This window comes from Micropterus salmoides, unplaced genomic scaffold (assembly GCF_014851395.1).
Source record: "Micropterus salmoides isolate LMB-PRFRI ecotype aquatic unplaced genomic scaffold, ASM1485139v1 Ms_hic_scaffold_2, whole genome shotgun sequence".
Lineage (NCBI taxonomy): Eukaryota > Metazoa > Chordata > Actinopteri > Centrarchiformes > Centrarchidae > Micropterus > Micropterus salmoides.
In genome coordinates this window covers 13,668,536-13,677,194 of record NW_024041150.1, presented here as the reverse complement: position 1 = coordinate 13,677,194, position 8,659 = coordinate 13,668,536, and the positions used below count along the sequence as shown (strand labels likewise).

Here is an 8,659-nt window from a genome sequence, read left to right as displayed (position 1 = left end):
GGGGTCATCTTCTCTGCTATTGGTGGACCAGTCAGACAGGAGAGCTCCTACTCTGCCTGCAGACATCAACGATCTTGCCCTCACACAGTCAGATGGCTTCCTTCAGTGCGCTGAGGTGTTTAACAACTCTGAAGACAATACTACCAGCAATGTCTTCCTTCTCTTTTCACGTAGACGCTCCGACAGACGGTGCTTTCAGTTTGCTGCATGCATGGACACAGAACTGCGGTATAGGGAAGCACACGGTCAGCTAGCTGCAGCTAAATCTGGAGTGCACTGTATTCAATTCTGTATGGTAAATTCAGTTTTAACGGAGCAGAGCGAGCTGACAGGCAGAGTTAGAGACTTTTTCTGTCCGTTCTCTCTTTACAAAGACGCATGTTGCAGTCAGAGTCTTCTCTGAAGAGGGCAATGAAGTGTCAGTTGTACCCGATGCGAGCACCACATACAACACAATTATCAAATTACACAACGGATATACAGTATGAAAATAAGATTGATTGGATTATACTCACAGGAAGTATAAAACCTGTTACATGCGTAACACAGTAATGTCAGGGAAATTACTTACTTAATTAAGTACTGCAGTTGTACATTTGAAATACCTTCCTAACTTTCTGATAGGAAGCCTTCTTGAGGTGGTATAAAACATTTTTCTTATATTCTGATTTGAGTTGTGGACAACTATGACCACATGAATTAAAAAAATTAAACATGTCACTGCCCAAGTCAGCTATAACACAAGTCTTGTTCATCAGACTACATGCTGTGGACAGATTTTGTCCCAGGATTATTATGCATTTCTTCTTCTTCGTTGCATGATTTAGAATAATAAGGTGAGAAATGGGTCTGTTCTGAGTTCATCCTGCACTGCAGCAGCTATTAAAGTCCATTTAATCCCAAAACGCTTTCTTTTAGGCAGGCTGGAGCAGAAAACAACTCACCTTTCTCAAGTTGTACAGTAATGTCACATGTGTATGAAGGTGGATCAAAAACCAGCTAATCTTAAATGTCAAAGTAGAGAGGGCCTAGTAGGCCTATTTATTTTCATTCATTACACAATATGAATAAGCTATGCAGACAGTTGTAAAGAAAGAACATCTTTTTCTTCTGTTCTCTACTTGTTATAGTTACACAGTATTAGGGGTGTGGGCTGTATTAAAAGTATCCACTGTTCTCACTGCTCTAACACACAGTAACGATGAAATGTGTGCTGTTCTCACATTCTCCTCTGTATGTACACATAAACAACAAGGCAGGGAAATATAAAAGGAATTTATTATTGTTTGGGTACATTATTGTTCAGTGTACATGCCACATCTGAAACAAACTTTACGTGCTTGATAACTCTCCCACCACGCAGACATCTACACGTCAATACCGATTTATATTCATAGCGGCAAGTGCTATGTAGCTCCACATAGGGGACACAGGAAGTGACATATAGCACCTTCATGCGGCGTCGGAACCGCGTAGGAATCACAGCCGCACCGGCAGAGCTCCAGAATGTGCAACTCGGCCGGCTCACGCGGGACGCGCTACAAGTGCGAGGGCCCGCCCAACGCTGCTTGCAGCTTTAATTTTTCTTTTTTTTTTTTTTTTTCTGCAAAGTAGGCCCAAATGACATGGCCTAAACATACTCGAAAAACTCACCAAAATTTGCAAACATGTCAGAACCGGTGAAAAATTTCGTATTCTACAAGTTTCGCACATGGGCGTGGCAAAATGACTCGCTAGCGCCACCTTGAAAATTGGAAATGATTAGCCCCTCGTTCACGTTCAACCTACATGTACGAAATTTTCTGGGGACATGTATTATCAAGACGCACAAAAAGCCTCAAGAACCCATAGCCTAAAGTCAACAGGAAGTCGGCCATTTTGAATTTTATGGCCATTTTTGGATGATTTACACACTTCGTACTTTAACGAACTCCTCCTAGGGATTTAGTCGGATCGACGTCAAATTTCTGCTGTGCCTTCTAAAGGCATTGACGATGAAAAGTTGTGCTATTTGCGAGTTTTCGTCAATGGGCGTGTCCGTGGCGTCGATGATTCGCAATGAAACAGGAAGTTGTTGTAACTTCAGTGTACATGCTCACATCTGGACCAAACTGTACATGTAGGATGAGAGTCCCGCCCTGAACACATGTACATGCCGACATTCACCCACAGTCATAGCGCCACCTGCTGGCAACAGAAAGTGACTTTTAACGAAGCAGCCCCCGCCGCACGTTTCACCTACGTGCACGAATTTTCTGTGGTACGTGTATCTTGTCCAGACGCACAAAAAAGCCTCTTGGAGCCATAGCCTAAAATCAACAGGAAGTCGGCCATTTTGAATTTTACGTCAAATTTTGGATGATTTACACACTTCGTACTTTAACGAACTCCTCCTAGGATTTAGTCCGACCGACCTCAAATTTGTGCTGTGCCTTCTAAAGGCATTGAAGATGAAAAGTTGTGCTATTTGCAAGTTTTCGTCAATGGGCGTGTCCGTGGCGTGGCGTCAAAGATCAGCTCTTCGCCATGACACGGAAGTTGTCGTAACTTCAGTGTACATGCTCACATCTGGACCAACTGTACATGTAGGATGAGAGTCCCGCCCTGAACACATGTACATGCTGACATTCACCCACAGTCATAGCGCCACCTGCTGGCAACAGGAAGTGACTTTTAACGAAGCAGCCCCCACCGCACGTTTTACCTACGTGCACGAATTTTCTGTGGTACGTGTATCTTGTCCAGACGCACAAAAAAGCCTCTTGGAGCAATGCCCTAAAATCAACAGGAAGTCGGCCATTTTGAATTTTACGTCAAATTTTGGATGATTTACACACTTCGTACTTTAACGAACTCCTCCTAGGGATTTAGTCCGACCGACCTCAAATTTGTGCTGTGCCTTCTAAAGGCATTGAAGATGAAAAGTTGTGCTATTTGCAAGTTTTCGTCAATGGGCGTGTCCGTGGCGTGGCGTCAAGATCAACTCTTCGCCATGACACGGAAGTTGTTGTAACTTCAGTGTACATGCTCACATCTGCACCAAACTGTACATGTAGGATGAGAGTCCCGCCCTGAACACATGTACATGCTGACATTCACCCACAGTCATAGCGCCACCTGCTGGCAACAGGAAGTGACCTTTAACAAAGCAGCCCCGCCGCACGTTTCACCTACGTGCACGAATTTTCTGTGGTACGTGTATCTTGTCCAGACGCACAAAAAGCCTCTTGGAGCGATGCCCTAAAATCAACAGGAAGTCGGCCATTTTGAATTTTACGTCAAATTTTGGATGATTTACACACTTCGTACTTTAACGAACTCCTCCTAGGGATTTAGTCCGACCGACTTCAAATTTGTGCTGTGCCTTCTAAAGGCATTGAAGATGAAAAGTTGTGCTATTTGCGAGTTTTCGTCAATGGGTGTGTCCGTGGCGTGGCGTCAGAGATCAAGTCTTCGCCATGACACAGGAAGTTGTTGTAACTTCAGTGTACATGCTCACATCTTAACCAAACTTTACGTGCTTGATAACTCTCCTATCCCGCTATGGAGGACCGATCCTGACACAGTCAGAAATAAATACAGAAATAAATAAATGCTCAATAAATAAATAAGCATCCAATTAAATACACAAAAAATAAAGTAAATAAATAAATGTAGGTAGTAATTAAATTATACAAGGAGACATAAATGTATATATTTTAATTAGTGCCTTTACTTATTCACCTTTGTTATAATTACCTTATTTGTTTATTCAACTTTATTTATTACTAATTTTTTAAATGTATTTATTTATGTGTGTGTTTTAATATTTTTGTCTGTTTTATTCTTCCTTTGTATTTATTTACCTTATTTATTTTCACCCATGGTATTTATTTCTGCCTGTCTTTTTAAATTTTTGTATGCATTTCTGCCTCATTATGCAAATGAGGAGGGGCTGTGTCTCAAGGGGTCATCTTCTCTGCTATTGGTGGACCAGTCAGACAGGAGAGCTCCTACTCTGCCTGCAGACATCAACGATCTTGCCCCTCACACAGTCAGATGACTTCCTTCAGTGCGCTGAGGTGTTTAACAACTCTGAAGACAATACTACCAGCAATGTCTTCCTTCTCTTTTCACGTAGACGCTCCGACAGACAGTGCTTTCAGTTTGCTGCATGCATGGACACAGAACTGCGGTATAGGGAGAAGCACACGGTCAGCTGGCTGCAGCTAAATCTGGAGTGCACTCATATTCAATTCTGTATGGTAAATTCAGTTTTAACGGAGCAGAGCGAGCTGACAGGCAGAGTTAGAGACTTTTTCTGTCTGTTTCTCTCTTTACAAAGATGCATGTTGCAGTCAGAGTCTTCTCTGAGATGCGAGCACGACATACAACACAATTTATCAAATTACACAACGGACATACAGTATGAAAATAAGATTGATTGGATTATACTCACAGGAAGTATAAAACCTCTTACATGGGTCTATTAAAAGTAAAGTAACACAAAATGTCAGGGAAATTACTTTACTTAGATTTAAGTACTGCAGTTGTACATTTGAAATACCTTCCTACCTTTCTGATAGGAAGCCTTCTTGAGGTGGTATAAAACATTTCTTCTTATATTCTGATTTGAGTTGTGGACAACTATGACCACATGAATTAAAAAAATTAAACATTTCACTGCCCAAGTAAGCTATAACACAAGTCTTGTTCATTAGACTACATGCTGTACAGTATTTGACTACAGATTTTGTCCCAGGATTTATTATGCATTTCTTCTTCTTCGTTGCATGATTTAGAATAATAAGGGGAGAAATGGGTCTATTCTGAGTTCATCCTGCACTGCAGCAGCTAATAAAGTCCATTTAATCCCAAAAACGCTTTTCTTTTAGGCAGGCTGGAGCAGAAAACAACTCACCTTTCTCAAGTTGTACAGTAATGTCACATGTGTATGAAGGTGGATCAAACAAGCTAATCTTAAATGTCAAAGTAGAGAGGATCCTAGTAGGCCTATTTATTTTCATTCATTAGACAATATGAATAAGCTATGCAGACAGTTGTAAAGAAAGAACATCTTTTTCTTCTGTTCTCTACTTGTTATAGTTACACAGTATTAGGGGTGTGGGCTGTATTAAAAGTATCCACTGTTCTCCCATGCTCTAACACACAGTAACGATGAAATGTGTGCTGTTCTCACATTCTTCCTCTGTATGTACACATAAACAACAAGGCAGGGAAATATAAAAGGAATTTATTTTATTGTTTGTGTACATTATTGTTCAGTGTACATGTTCACATCTGAAACAAACTTTACGTGCTTGATAACTCTCCCACCCCGCAGACATCTGCACGCCAATACCGATTTATATTCATAGCGGCAAGTGCTATGTAGCTCCACATAGGGGACACAGGAAGTGACATATAGCACCTTCATGCGGCGTCGGAACCGCGTAGGAAATTCACAGCCGCACCGGCTGAGCTCCAGAATATGCAACTCGGCCGGTTCACGCGCGGACGCGCTACAAGTGCGAGGGCCCGCCCAACGCTGCTTGCAGCTTTAATTTGTCTTGTATTATTAACTCTCTTCCCCAGCCGCAATCTGCAGTTGCACCTTTACCTCTCAATCCTTTTACAAATAATAGAAGAGTCCAATAGACTAATTAGAGAAATACAACAATGAAACTTTAAAGTTACTTACAAATGCAGTCAATACGCTGCCAACAAGATTTGGACGTTGACAGAGGCGTGCACAAACATTTTGTGGGAGAGGGGTTCAAGTGAAAAAAGTGTCCTCTCAATTGATTACTAAAAAACGTTTTTTTAACAAAACGTTACATATATTAAAACATTACACTCACGCAGTTTCATACTCTACAGATTTCTACAGAATTATCAGTTCACACAGAGACCATGGTCTTCTTTAGTATTCCCGAGTGCACGCCCACACACACACACGTGCGCACACATACACACACACAGTAACAATGATGATGGTGACAAGGACTTAGTTTCACATTTGAGGGAGGGCTGTCTGTATCATGTAAAGATCTATCAGCATACAACAAACTAATAGAATGGATAGTTATTAGATGAGGAGCATACGATCAAAATTATGAAGTTACTGTTTAAGGCAGGACACTCTTTTCAGGTAGCAGTGCCGTGATCTGGCACCTCCTCAGTCCTTGTGTTTCCTCTGTCCCTTTCCTTATCGTTCCTGTCAGTCATCGTCGGGCTACTGTGTGTGTGAGAGTTCGTGTGGTCATAGGCAGGGCGCTCCAGCTGAGCTTCTGCAGCGTTCAACACCTGAAGCTCATCCCTTTTATCAACCTCTTCAATAAAGCTACGGCTCAATGTTCCCGTCAGCACCAGATCGTCAATTTAACCCACATTGGTACCAATCTATTTTCTAGATTGTAGGAGTTTTTTGATCCAGCTTTTTGACTGTACTGACTGCCTGTGTTTTTTGCTTGTACTCAGATCTCAGCCCAATTGCAAAGACGCTGCTTGCCAGTCCTTTACTGAGTTTTGGAGCCCTGATTTCATCAATCTGTCCGCTCTCCGCCCCCAGCCCACAGGATCCACTTCTGCATGCATCACGTTAAGTCATCTCTTATGGCGTCAGGGAGTGAGGCTTACTCACTGCAAAACCTAGCTGGCTATCATTACACCCACACCTTTTTTAATATTTTGTAGAAAGAGAGAAAGGGTTTAAAATCACTCAGCTTACCCATTAGAATCAGGACAACTGATATGATCCATCTGGTGCCCATCTTGTCTTCACTTGAATCTATAAAATCAAACAATACAGTAACTTACTCAGAAAAAGAAAGAGCACGTGATAACCTTTTGCGCTACAGTTGCTAGCTACTATAACATCTGCTTTCACTATAATGTTAATGTTGGAATTTCTGTGAGAATACAGCGTATTACAAAATGTCAAGTGGATAATATTTACAATATGCAAACATGTATATGATTTTGTTTGTTCTCTTTCTCCCATTTGTATTTTAAATGAAGTAGATTATTTAAAAGAAAATGCAATTTCGACACCAAATATATTTTACACTTTTAAACAGCGTTGATAAAATTCTACTCTTACTCCTATGAAACTCATCTATGTTTTATTACATTGTATACATGACATTTTCATTAATGTCTAGTTCTGAAAAAATACCATAATAAAATACCCACACTGAGAAAATGTGGCTGTACTGTGGACCAAAAGATTACCAGCACTGTTTCAAATTCTAGTAAATAGGTAGAGTGGCAATTATGTATTTGTTGAAAAGAATTCCCAACACAACACCTAATTTCAGTCTCCTAAAGATAATGCAATACAAAAACAAAAAGAAACGATGTAAAGTTGTCAGAATTTAGTACTTAAACTGAAACCCTTTCTGACAAATTCCACCTGTGTCTATCTTGCTGTCAAATATTTTGCTTCCCATATTTCATCTTCAATTTCTTGAGTCTTTAGATTCCAATTCTCCATCAAATTAGCTAGAACTGATACGTGAATACACGTCAACATGTACTACTTCAAAAAGCAGAGTACTTGAACGTGCAGGTGTGCTGAGTGAGGAAACTGATCTTCAACAAACCTAAAAACTCACATTACATATTGATATTTCATAAATTATTATACTTTTGTTCATCTGAATTTAATTATAGGATGCTGGTGTGTTTGTACCTAAACCAGTGCTTTATTCCACCAAGCTATAAAAACAAAGGCAGATGTGCCATGATAATAGAGATGGGAAAACACTTAAGTAGCACTTGTAATTAGGGAATAAACTACAATATCAGAGAACCTCTAGTATCATAAAATCTAACTGTTAAAGCATTATATAAAAATACAGTATTTTTACATATATAATATTTTGAAAATATACTAATGACTTCATGTGGCAATCACTTATTATCACTTTAGGTATGTGGTAATATACATGAATTACACATAATTTACAAAGAAATAGAAATGCATACATACAATATACAATGAATACATGTAAAAAAGAAAAACAATTCTTAAAACTGTACTTACCCAAAATGAAAAGTTATAATATCCCTTTCTCTATCTGTATCAGTTGTTTGTTTTAAAACTATGTTGGTGTCTTCCACTTCTGTCTAGTTCATAGGTGATACTGTAAAGCTGTCACCTCATGTGACGGTCAACATCTATTAAGGCCTTTATATTGGATTGGAGGCTAACCATGTGACTCATACACTATAAATACTTCAGGAATGTTGATGTGTGACAAACACAAATCACCAGATAGAGAATTTCTAATCTAAACTCAAGTTATTGTTTTTGGCTCCGTATTATTGCACACACCCTTCTTTTGTCCTGTCAAAGAAGGAACTGCTGTATTCCACCAAAATGGAATGTTGAAAGTTTTACCAGCGTGACAAGTTATGACAGTGAAATAAATAGTTTGATAGAGTGAGGAGTGGTGCTGAGGTGAAGCTGTCCTTCAGCCTGCAGAGACTGCCGAAACTTGACATGAGGGGGGTTAAACCATGGAAATGTGTGGCAATAGCACTGAAGTTCCTGATTGATCTTTTTTTTCAAACCCCAGAAGTCATTTAACCAATTTACAACTGGTGGACCACTCTGCCACAGCACTGTCTTCAGCAGGGTACATCAGGATGTGTTCGGCAGAGAAAACAAAACCCA

The 8,659-nt window shown here is 40.0% G+C and overlaps 1 long non-coding RNA gene across 1 annotated transcript in view; it reads right to left on the bottom strand.

Annotated features, from left to right (window-relative positions):
- The window catches only part of LOC119912215, a 16,639-nt gene extending 8,482 nt beyond the window's left edge, over positions 1 to 8,157 (bottom strand). Inside the window, exons 1-2 of the long non-coding RNA XR_005446095.1 lie at positions 8,027 to 8,157; positions 6,710 to 6,769 (exon numbers count right to left, since the gene is read on the bottom strand). This is a non-coding gene — a long non-coding RNA (uncharacterized LOC119912215). The remainder of the gene's footprint in view (positions 1 to 6,709; positions 6,770 to 8,026) is intronic.
- Positions 8,158 to 8,659: the final 502 nt, after the last annotated feature.